General features: G+C 42.1%; 1 long non-coding RNA gene across 1 annotated transcript in view; it reads left to right on the top strand.

Annotated features, from left to right (window-relative positions):
* The window catches only part of LOC149455955 (uncharacterized), a 305,136-nt gene extending 294,720 nt beyond the window's left edge, over window positions 1-10,416 (top strand). Inside the window, exon 7 of the long non-coding RNA XR_016313987.1 lies at window positions 10,318-10,416. This is a non-coding gene — a long non-coding RNA (uncharacterized LOC149455955). The remainder of the gene's footprint in view (window positions 1-10,317) is intronic.
* Window positions 10,417-12,146: the final 1,730 nt, after the last annotated feature.

Raw genomic sequence — 12,146 nt, 5'->3', positions numbered from 1 at the left:
ATGCCTCTCAGCAAATAGTTTGGGGTGTCTACTTTCCAAAAAGGGGTAATTTTGGGGGGTGGGGGCATTTTATGCCCAGCATTAGAAGTTTATGCCACACATCACTCACTCTTCTAACCACCTGAAGACCAAGCCTTTTCTGACACTTTTTGTTCACATTACAAAAATCAGTATTTTTGCTAGGAAATTAAAGTGAACCCCCAAACATTATATATTAATTTAGAGCAGACACCCTAGTAAATAAAATGGTGGGTGCTGCAATTTTTTTATCTCACATATTACTTACAAAGAGATTTTTCAAACACAATTTTTTTGAAAAATATACACTTTTTTTCATTTTAATGCACAAAAACACAATATATTGGCCAATTATTTGGTAAGATATAAAAGATGATGCTATGCTGAGTAAATAGATATTAAACATGACATGCTTTAAAATTGCGCATGCCCTGTGCAATGGCGACAAACTGCATACATTTTTAATATCTATAGGCAAAGCTTTAAAAGCCTTTACAAGCTACCATTTTAGATTTACAGAGAAGGTCTAGAGCTATAATTACTGCCCTCGATCTGACGTTCATGGCAATACCTCACATGCATGGTGCAATCGCTGTTTCCATACTGGCACAGGGTCAACGCTCACGACCGCAGGTGTGCGCGTGCGCGGATGGGTGAGGGTACTTTTTTTTTTCTTTTTTTTCTGATTTATTTAATTATTTTTACACTGTCCCTTTAATTTTTTTTTTTTATCACTTTTAATGCTATCGCAGGGAGGGGGGGGCATTTTCTCCCGCTGCTTGTAAAAGCAATCCTGCAGCTAATTAACCACTAGGAATGCTTTTACATGAAAGCCTATTGCCGGCTGAAAAAAATGATACCAGGATAATGCCTGCAGCTGCAGGCATCACCCTGGTATAACCATTCAAAGTCCAGTGATGTACCAGTACGTCACTGGTCCTTGTTGGGTGTATATGCTATGTTCTTTTTTTCTTTATGCAGCCTGTGGGCTGGATGAAAAAAAAGAGAAGAAATCTCTGCCAGAAAAAGTGTGTGGTATGCCCACCATTAGAATACCTCCCTGCATCCACCCACTTCTAATGGTGGGCACACATGAAATGTGCCAACAAATATAAAATATATATGCCGAAGCATAGGGGCCATCCACCCACTGGCCATCCCAGGCCCCCATGCTTTGGCATATATTCTCTTTTTTTCAACTGCGGATGAAAAATCTCATCCGACAGCACTGCACACACCTACTTATGTCTATTCTGAAAGCAAGACCCTGTTGCTGTCAGAATAAACAGGTCAGTGCTGCAGTTTGACATTCCTGCAAATAAATCAACAATGGTTAACAATAAAACATAAACTCAATAAAACAACTTTATAAGGAAAAGTGTGTGGTGGTATGCCCACCATTAGAAACCTCCCTCAATCCACCCACTTCTAATGGTGGGCACACATGAAATGTGCCAACAAATAAAAAATATATATGCCGAAGCATGGGGGCCATCCACCCACTGGCCACCCCAGGCCCCCATGCTTTGGCATATATTCTCTTTTTTTCAACTGCGGATGAAAAATCTCATCCGACAGCACTGCACACACCTACTTATGTCTATTCTGAAAGCAAGACCCTGTTGCTGTCAGAATAAACAGGTCAGTGCTGCAGTTTGACATTCCTGCAAATAAATCAACAATGGTAACAATAAAACATTAACTCAATAAAACAACTTTATAATTGAAATATCTCTGCAAGGAACAATGTGTGGTGGTATGCCCACCATTAGAAAACCTCCCTGCATCCACCCACTTTTAATGGTGGGCACACATGAAACGTGCCAACAAATATAAAATATATATGCCGAAGGTTGGGCAGTGAATGGGGGAAGTACGGGTGCTGCAGAATTTGTGGGCTGCCAATCGGGATTTGCAAACACATCCGAAAGGATACTAGGGGCTCTACGGGCCTGTGTGTGAATTCTTGGTGGCTGCGGGACACTACTTGTGCTCGCCACCGCACCAGCTTGTACTGCACTTATGGGACTCGCCACGTCACCAAGTGATACTGCAGTGCTGCTATGTATAATACCAGGATGTACTAGGCCGATGGTGCTTGCCATTTCACCAAAAGGTAGCGCGGCACTAGTACTGACACTCTGCTGCATATGAGAGTCATCATGCGTTTGTACCACATGTGTGAGACTTTTTGGGAGCCTAGCCACATACAGGAGCCTGAAATCCAATGACCACTTTGAAAGCCTGAAGGTGCGTAACTTCTTCATTTCACTTCCTCACTACCTATCACAGTTTTGGAGGCCCTGAAATGCCAGGATAGCACCAAACCCAGACAAATTACCCCTTTTTGGAAAGTAGACACTCCAAAGAATTTAAAAAGAGGCATGGTAAGTATTTTGCAGATCTCATTTTTTCTCACAAGGTTTAGAAATATAAAAAAAGGAAAGAATAAATATGTTTTTGTATTTTCTTCATTTTCCAAAAACTTGTGGCAACAAACGAGATCTGCAAAATACTCAACATGTTTCTTATCAAATTCCATGGGGTGTCTACTTTCCAAAAATGGGTCATTTGGGGGGGTTTGGTGCTATGCTGGCATTCCAGGGCCTCCGAAACTGTGATAGGTAGTCAGGAAGTGTAATGAGGAAATAAAGCCCTTTAAGAGCCTGAAGGTGCTTATTGGATTTTGGGGTCCTGTGCTTGGCTAGACTGCCAAAACGTCTCTCACATGTGGTACCCCCATACTCGGGAGAAGTAGCAGAATGTATTTTGGGGAGTAATTCTACATATACCTATGGCATGTGTGAGCAATAAATTATTTAAATGACAATTTTGTGTAAACAAAATTTTTTGTTGTCATTTTCCAAAAACTTGTGGTAAAAATATAAATTCTTCTATTGATTCAACATGCCTCTCGGCAAACAGTTTGGGGTGTCTACTTTCCAAAAAGGGGTCATTTTGGGGGTTGGGGGCATTTTATGCCCAACATTAGAAGTTTATACCACACATCACTCACTCTTCTAACCACCTGAAGACCAAGCCTTTTCTGACACTTTTTGTTCAAAAAATCAGTATATTTGATAGGAAATTAATTTGAACCCCAAATATTATATATTGTTTTAGAGCAGACACCCTAGTGAATAAAATGGTGGGTGCTGCAATTTTTTATCTCACATATTACTCACACAGCGATTTTTCAAACGCAATTTTTTTTTAATTATACACTTTTTTTATTTCAATGCACAAAAACACAATATATTGGCCAATTATTTGGTAAGATATAAAAGATGATGCTATGCTGACTAAATAGATACCAAACAAGTCATGCTTTAAAATTGCGCATGCCCTGTGCAATGGCGACAAACTGCAGACATTTGTAATATCTATAGACAATGTTTAACCACTTGCACTCCTGAGGATTTACCCTCCTTAATGACCAGGCCTTTTTTTTGCTGTTTGGCGCTGCACTAATTCAAATGATAATTGCGCGGTCATGCAATGCTGTACCCAAACAAAATTTACGTCCTTTTTCTTACACAAATAGAGCTTTCTTTTGGTGGTATTTTATCACCTGTGCGCTTTTTATTTTTTGCGCTATAAACAAAATAAACACAAAAATTTTGATAAAAACCAATATTTTCTACTTTCAGCTCTAAAAAATATATCGTAAACTCAAAGTTAGTCATAAATTTAAGCCAAAATGTATTCTGCTACATGTTTTTGGTAAAAAAAAATCCCAGTAAGTGTATATTGATTGCTTTGTGTGAAAGTTATAGCGTCTACAAACTATGGTATAGATAATTTGAAATTTACACAGCTTTTACTTTCTGACCGCGCATCACATCTCTTGAGGTGCTAAAATACCAGGATAGAACAAACACCCCCAAATGACCCCTTTTCGGAAAGTAGACACCCTAAGCTATCTGCTGAGAGACATATTGGGGTTTATTTAGTAAAGCTGGAGAGTGCAAAATCAGACTCACTTCTGCATAGAAACCAATCAGCTTCCAGGTTTCATTGCCAAAGCTTCATTGAACAAGCTGAGGTTAGAAGCTGATTGGTTTCTATGCAGAAGGGAGTCTGATTTTGGACTCTCCACCTTTAGTAACACCATTGTGTTCATAGAAGATTTATTTTTTTTCCACAAGTTTCTGAAAAATCACAAAAACATTTTTTTTGTTACACAAAATTGTCATTTAAATGATTTATTTCTTGCACAAGCCATGGGTATATGTAGAATTACACCCCAAAATACATTCTGCTACTTCTACCGAGTATGAGGATACCACACGTGTGAGACTTTTTCGGAGCCTAGCCACATACAGGAGCCTGAAATCCAATGACCACTTTGAAAACCTGAAGTTGCGTAACTTCTTCATTTCACTTCCTCACTACCTATCACAGTTTTGAAGGCCCTGACATGCCAGGATAGCACCAACCCCCTCCCAAATGACCCCTTTTTGGAAAGTAGACACTCCAGGGAATTTAAAAGGAGACATGGTAAGTATTTTGCAAATCTCATTTTTTCTCACAAGGTTTTGAAATATAAAAAAGAAAAAAAAAATATGTTTTTGTTTTCTTTCTTCATTTTGCAAAAACTTGTGGCAACAAATGAGATCTGCAAAATACTTACCATGCTTCTTATCAAATTCCATGGGGAGTCTACTTTCCAAAAATTTATCATTTGGGGGGGTTTGGTGCTATTCTGGCATTCCAGGGCCTCCGAAACTGTGATAGGTAGTCAGGAAGTGTAATGAGGAAATAATGCCCTTTAAAAGCCATTGGATTTTGGGGTCCTGTACTTGGCTAGACTGCCAAAATGTCTCTCCCCTGTCGTACCCCCATACTTGGGAGAAGTAGCAGAATGTATTTTGTGGAGTAAAAACTTGTGGTAAAAAAATAAATTCTTCTGTTGATTCAACATGCCTCTCAGCAAATAGTTTGGGGTGTCTACTTTCCAAAAAGGGGTAATTTTGGGGGGTGGGGGAATTTATGCCCAGCATTAGAAGTTTATACCACACATCACTCACTCTTCTAACCACCTGAAGACCAAGCCTTTTCTGACACTTTTTGTTCACATTACAAAAATCAGTATTTTTGCTAGGAAATTAAAGTGAACCCCCAAACATTATATATTAATTTAGAGCAGACACCCTAGTAAATAAAATGGTGGGTGCTGCAATCTTTTTTATCTCACATATTACTTACACAGAGATTTTTCAAACACAATTTTTTTGAAAAATATACACTTTTTTTCATTTTAATGCACAAAAACACAATATATTGGCCAATTATTTGGTAAGATATAAAAGATGATGCTATGCTGAGTAAATAGATATTAAACATGACATGCTTTAAAATTGCGCATGCCCTATGCAATGGCGACAAACTGCATACATTTTTAATATCTATAGGCAAAGCTTTAAAAGCCTTTACAAGCTACCATTTTAGATTTACAGAGAAGGTCTAGAGCTATAATTACTGCCCTCGATCTGACGTTCATGGCAATACCTCACATGCATGGTGCAATCGCTGTTTCCATACTGGCACAGGGTCAACGCTCACGACCGCAGGTGTGCGCTTGCGCGGATGGGTGAGGGTACTATTTTTTTTTTTTTTTTTCTGATTTATTTATTTTTACACTGTCCCTTTAATTTTTTTTTTTTTATCACTTTTAATGCTATCGCAGGGAGGGGGGGGGGCATTTTCTCCTGCTGCTTGTAAAAGCAATCCTTCAGCTAATTAACCACTAGGAATGCTTTTACATGAAAGCCCATTTCCGGCTGAAAAAAATGATACCAGGATAATGCCTGCAGCTGCAGGCATCACCCTGGTATAACCATTCAAAGTCCAGTGATGTACCAGTACGTCGCTGGTCCTTGTTGGGTGTATATGCTATGTTCTTTTTTTCTTTATGCAGCCTGTGGGCTGAATGAAAAAAAGGAGAAGAAATCTCTGCCAGAAAAAGTGTGTGGTATGCCCACCATTACAATACCTCCCTGCATCCACCCACTTCTAATGGTGGGCACACATGAAATGTGCCAACAAATATAAAATATATATGCCGAAGCATAGGGGCCATCCACCCACTGGCCATCCCAGGCCCCCATGCTTTGGCATATATTCTCTTTTTTTCAACTGCGGATGAAAAATCTCATCCGACAGCACTGCACACACCTACTTATGTCTATTCTGAAAGCAAGACCCTGTTGCTGTCAGAATAAACAGGTCAGTGCTGCAGTTTGACATTCCTGGAAATAAATCAACAATGGTTAACAATAAAACATAAACTCAATAAAACAACTTTATAAGGAAAAATGTGTGGTGGTATGCCCACCATTAGAAACCTCCCTCAATCCACCCACTTCTAATGGTGGGCACACATGAAATGTGCCAACAAATATAAAATATATATGCCGAAGCATGGGGGCCATCCACCCACTGGCGACCCCAGGCCCCCATGCTTTGGCATATATTCTCTTTTTTTCAACTGCGGATGAAAAATCTCATCCGACAGCACTGCACACACCTACTTATGTCTATTCTGAAAGCAAGACCCTGTTGCTGTCAGAATAAACAGGTCAGTGCTGCAGTTTGACATTCCTGCAAATAAATCAACAATGGTTAACAATAAAACATAAACTCAATAAAACAACTTTATAAGGAAAAATGTGTGGTGGTATGCCCACCATTAGAAACCTCCCTCAATCCACCCACTTCTAATGGTGGGCACACATGAAATGTGCCAACAAATATAAAATATATATGCCGAAGCATGGGGGCCATCCACCCACTGGCCACCCCAGGCCCCCATGCTTTGGCATATATTCTCTTTTTTTCAACTGCGGATGAAAAATCTCATCCGACAGCACTGCACACACCTACTTATGTCTATTCTGAAAGCAAGACCCTGTTGCTGTCAGAATAAACAGGTCAGTGCTGCAGTTTGACATTCCTGCAAATAAATCAACAATGGTTAACAATAAAACATTAACTCAATAAAACAACTTTATAATTGAAATATCTCTGCAAGGAAAAATGTGTGGTGGTATGCCCACCATTAGAAAACCTCCCTGCATCCAACCACTTCTAATGGTGGGCACACATGAAATGTGCCAACAAATATAAAATATATATGCCGAAGGTTGGGCAGTAAATGGGGGAAGTACGGGTGCTGCAGAATTTGTGGGCTGCCAATTGGGATTTGCAAACACATCCGGAAGGATACTAGGGGCTCTACGGGCCTGTGTGTGAATTCTTGGTGGCTGCGGGACACTACTTGTGCTCGCCACCGCACCAGCTTGTACTGCACTTATGGGACTCGCCACCTCACCAAGTGATACTGCAGTGCTGGTATGTATAATACCAGGATGTACTAGGCCTATGGTGCTTGCCATTTCACCAAAAGGTAGCGCGGCACTAGTACTGACACTTTAGTGCGACTCACGGGAAAAAGAGCGCCTAGCTGTCAGGGACTGCTTGAACCGCTACAAAAAAATTTACCGACAAGTGCTAACAGAGATCAGGCCTGATTCTGTGAACACTGCGGTTTTGTGTGCAATGTATCAAGTGACAGTTATCTACTGACACTGCACTTGCTGGGGGAGGGATGGGGGAGTAGGGGTTAAACGCAGGTGCTGGCAGGTGTCGGGGCTGATCCCGCTAACGCTGCATTTTTGGGGACACTATACTAATGTGAACGCTGGTGTAGCGCTGAACTGATCAAAGATATTGATCCAATCAGACACTATACTAGCAATAGAGGTTTAGTGTGCAAGTGAGCATGTTCCTGGCAATCAAGGGGTTAAATGTGATTACTGGTGTACTAGCGGGCTATCTGACGCTATCTGGGAGGGGCGTTAACTAACACTATCAGAAGTCGCCAGCAACACTAATACAGTGATCAGTAAAAATCTGTGCACTGTAAACAATGACACTGGTGACAGGGCAGTGAAGGGGTTAACTGGGGGGGGGGTGATCAATGGGTTAAATGTGACCTAGGTGTGTTCTGTTAGTGTAGTGCTTTGTACTCATGTTTTCTGTGTCTTCTTCTCTCTCTGGGACGGAATGTGCCCAGGCAGAGAAGATTTACATCATATCCTGTCCTGTGTAACTGTCAACACAGGACAGGATAGGACAGGGACCGATCATTCAACTTCAGCCGGACATCACTGGCTAAAATTGAATGATTGGTCCCTCGGGGATCGAATCGTGACACCCGCGGGAGCATGGGAGCGCGAATGATGTCTAGAAACGTGATATTGCACAGCGGTGCCACCCTGCTGCAGTATATGTACTGTGGCTGGTTGGCAACGGTTTAAAACACACCCCTCCTCTCTCACCCCCCCCCCCATAACCAAGTGTCCTATCAAGACTTGCCTCTGTTTTTTTACATTTATACATTTCATACAATTAAATTTTTTACATTTATACAATTTTTTTTTTTTTTCAAACATCAACTTCTAAAAACATCTTATATAACTACATTTCTTACACACACATATATATATATATATATATTTTTTTTTTTTTCTTATCAAACATCAATGACTAATAAAGATAACAAAAAATAATAATACGATACCATTTTTAGCGCAATTTAAAACACACCCCTCCTCTCTCACCCCCATCACTAAGTGTCCTATCAAGACATTCCCCTGTTTTTTGACATTTATAAATTTTACACAATTCAATTTTTTAAATATATACAATTTTTTCTTAGGGGGGGGTTCAAATATCAACTTCTAAGAACATTTTATATAACGACATTTCCTACATATACATATATATATTTTTTTTTATATATTTTTTTTTATTTTATATTATTTTTTTTTTTCTTATCAAACATCAACTACTAATAAAGATAATATAAAATAATAATATGATACAATTTTTAATGCAATTTAAAACACAACCCTCCACTCTCACTCCCCCCCACCCCCCATCACTAAGTGACCTATCAAGATTTCCCCGTTTTTTGACATTTATACATTTTATAAAATTAAATTTTTTAAATATATACAATTTTTTTTTTGGGGGGGGGGTTCAAATATCAACGTCTAAGAACATTTTATATAACTACATTTCTTACATATACATATATATATTTATTTTTTTTTAGGTTTTTTTTTTTTTTGAATTTTTTTTTTTTTTTAGATTTTTTTTTTTCTTATCAAACATCAACTACTAACAAAGATAACAAAAAATAATAATACGATCGATGGACTTTTCCTCCTCTTCATCTCCATTTCTGCCAGTGATGTCATTCAGGCATCTGGAAATATAGAGAAAAGATCGTTATACATTATGGACTAAAACCACATGGAATTCACCATCTTCATCCATTTCAACATCAAACCAAAGGATCATGTCCTCAATCTGCATGTTCAAGACTTCCTGGATGTTGAGTCTCCGTGGCTCTTGTGCATTAGGGATAGCTGCCCGGCAAATGGGACACGTGGCGCCTTCCCTGATCCATCTTTGGATGCAGGCAGGGTGGAAAACATGAGAGCACTGGAGAACCCTAGTCTCCTCTCCAGCGCCGTATTCAGCCAAACAGATGGAACAAGTCGGCTGCTCCTCACCCTGCTGCTCCATAGCCGGTGGTCCCTCTTGTACCGGGTTGTTGGCAGCCTCCCTAATGCGATCTCTTGGAGAACGGCGTCTGCGAATAGTATTGGCGTCCTCCCGTCTCCGACGACGTTGCCCTCTGGACCTTGTCCTATGAGCAATCGGAGACTCTCGGCCTTCCCGAGCTGATGATCTGCGCCTTGAAGGTCGTGGCATCCTGATGGTGTTGGATGCCAATGTACCTAAAAAAAAGCTAAAAAATGACAATATTAATAATAATATTGTAAACAATAACAGTATAATACTGATGGCAATATCAATTTTTAAGAATAATGAAAATCGCAGTTGTCGCAGGAGACGTGCTCTGGCGATGTGCATCGGTCGGCGACCTGTGCATGAGTGATCTGATTGCCACTTCCTGTCCGGGGTCCTGCTGTGTTTGGGCTGCCTTTTGTTATGCCTGATGACTTGCAATTTTTTTTCGGTCATGAAACGCTATATTTTGATAAATTGGATATTATTCTATAGATTTTACATAGAATGAAATATTACTGTGGCCATTTTAAAGTTATTTTTCAATTTTGCCACTAGATGGCACTGTGTGGGCATTCTGCAGGGCTGTAATACCGCTGGTTGCCATGGATGTCTCCCTTCCTGATCGGCTCCATACAGTGCATACGAAGTTGTTGCTGGCTTTTAACGGCCATGTCTTCCTATATTTCTGTATAGGAGGCTAATCCCGGAGCTGAGGCAGAAAACGGACAGTCCCCAGAGACGATAGGAGCGGTCGGCTGTCGGCATAACGGTCACCGAGGAGAACAGAGCTGAGCAGGTAGGAGATAGAGCGGGAAGGAGAGCCGGGGGTGGTGCTGAGGAGGGGCCGGGGTGGTGAGGAGAAGGCTGGGCCTGCTGGGTGGTGTAGTCCGCAGGGGGTGTTGTGGAGGGGGCTATGTATGGAGTGTGTTATAGAGGTGATGATATCCGGCTATAGAGGTGATGATATCCAGGAGAGGGACAGACGTAGCTGGATCTCCCCCATTATGTGCCCCCATCACCCCCCAGTGTCCCCTCATCTTCCAGTCCCCCTCCCCCCCTCAGGCCTGCCCAGGGTACAGCTCATTGCTTTCCTTTCCTGACTTTGTTGCTGGATAGCAGGCGGCTGCAAGTGTGGTGATGAGGATCCCACCTTTAGGCCCCGTTCACCTCTGGTGATTTGGGATGGCAATTGTGTTTGTTCCTGTGATTCGTAAATCGCACTGCAATCCTGGCGTGTGTTTGTGTGCCATCCATTATTAATGACACCTCAGACGTAGGAGCTTCCTTTGGGCGACAAGCTGGAGGAAGAACCGCGCCGCGTTCGAAGTGACATTAAAAATGAATGAGACGCAAACAGGCGTGGTACGCTTTGCCAGGATTGCAGGGCGATATGGAACGGCAGCAACTCTGCCCCATGATCCCGAATTGCCAGATGTGAATGGCCATCCGAAGCCTTAGAGTCCTGGTGCCCAACACACGGCCCCCCGGCCCTCTGCGTGTTGCTGGCGGGCTTTTGGGCACCAGGTACAGAGAAGAATGGCAGCAGAGTGGCGGGCACTTGATGGCTCTCTGTTCTGCTCTGTGTTCCAGCTCCTGCACTGAGGAGACACACTGTACTATGGATGGAGTTATCTCTGTCCCTAGTACATGTCCCAGCCTGGGAGAGGGAGAGCAACGCAGGAGCCTGTGATCAGGTAAGGTGGATGGGGGAGGGGGTTAATATTCACTGCTATGGACAGTAATGGGGAAAGTAGGGGGAGGATAATTTATGGGGGGTTACTTTCACCGCCCTGATCAGTAATGGGGAGGGGGGGGTGAATTGTGAGGGGTTAACTTTCACTGTCATGATCAGGGAAGATTATGGAGGGGTTAAAGCAGAGTTCCACTGAAAAGCTCAAGCTCCCCTTATTTGCCTCCTCCCCCTCTCTACTGCAATATTTATCACCTTTTGTGGGGGTAGCGGGTACCTGGTTTGGCATGTACCCGCTCCCACTTCCGTCTCAGTACGCCGTGGTTAAATGACTTGGAAGTTGGGTCCCCTCCTTGCTCCCGCAATGTCCTGGGAACTTTCACAGGTCCCAGGAGACTGCTGGACCAATCAGGAGGCGCGGCGATACTCGTGCATGCGCAGTGGGCACCAGGCTGTGAAGCCTCAAGCTCTCACAGCCTGGTGCCCCAGTAGAGATGCCGGCACCGTGGAGGACAGAAGGAGAAAAGAGACTGTGCCGGTGAGTACATCCCTGAGACAGGTGTGTGTTTATTAAAAGTCAGCAGCTACAGTCTTCATAGATACTGACTTTTAATAAACACAAAACAGCTGGAACTCCACTTTAAAGCAGAGTTCCAGCTAAAAAAAACAAGAAGTCAGCAGCTACAAAAACTGTAGCTGCTGACTTTTAAAATACAGACACTTACCTGTCCCTCGGTCCAGTCGTGTCCTCATCACGGCTGGTTTCACCGGCCGTCTTCTCTCCCCGGCATCTTCAGTGTGGGCACCCGGCTGTGACAGCTTGTGGCATCAC

The sequence above is a fragment of the Staurois parvus genome, unplaced genomic scaffold (genome assembly GCF_062004578.1).
Source record: "Staurois parvus isolate SC_StPar_1 unplaced genomic scaffold, SC_StPar_1.0 ptg000380l, whole genome shotgun sequence".
NCBI lineage: Eukaryota > Metazoa > Chordata > Amphibia > Anura > Ranidae > Staurois > Staurois parvus.
This window is presented reverse-complemented; position numbering and strand designations above follow the sequence as displayed.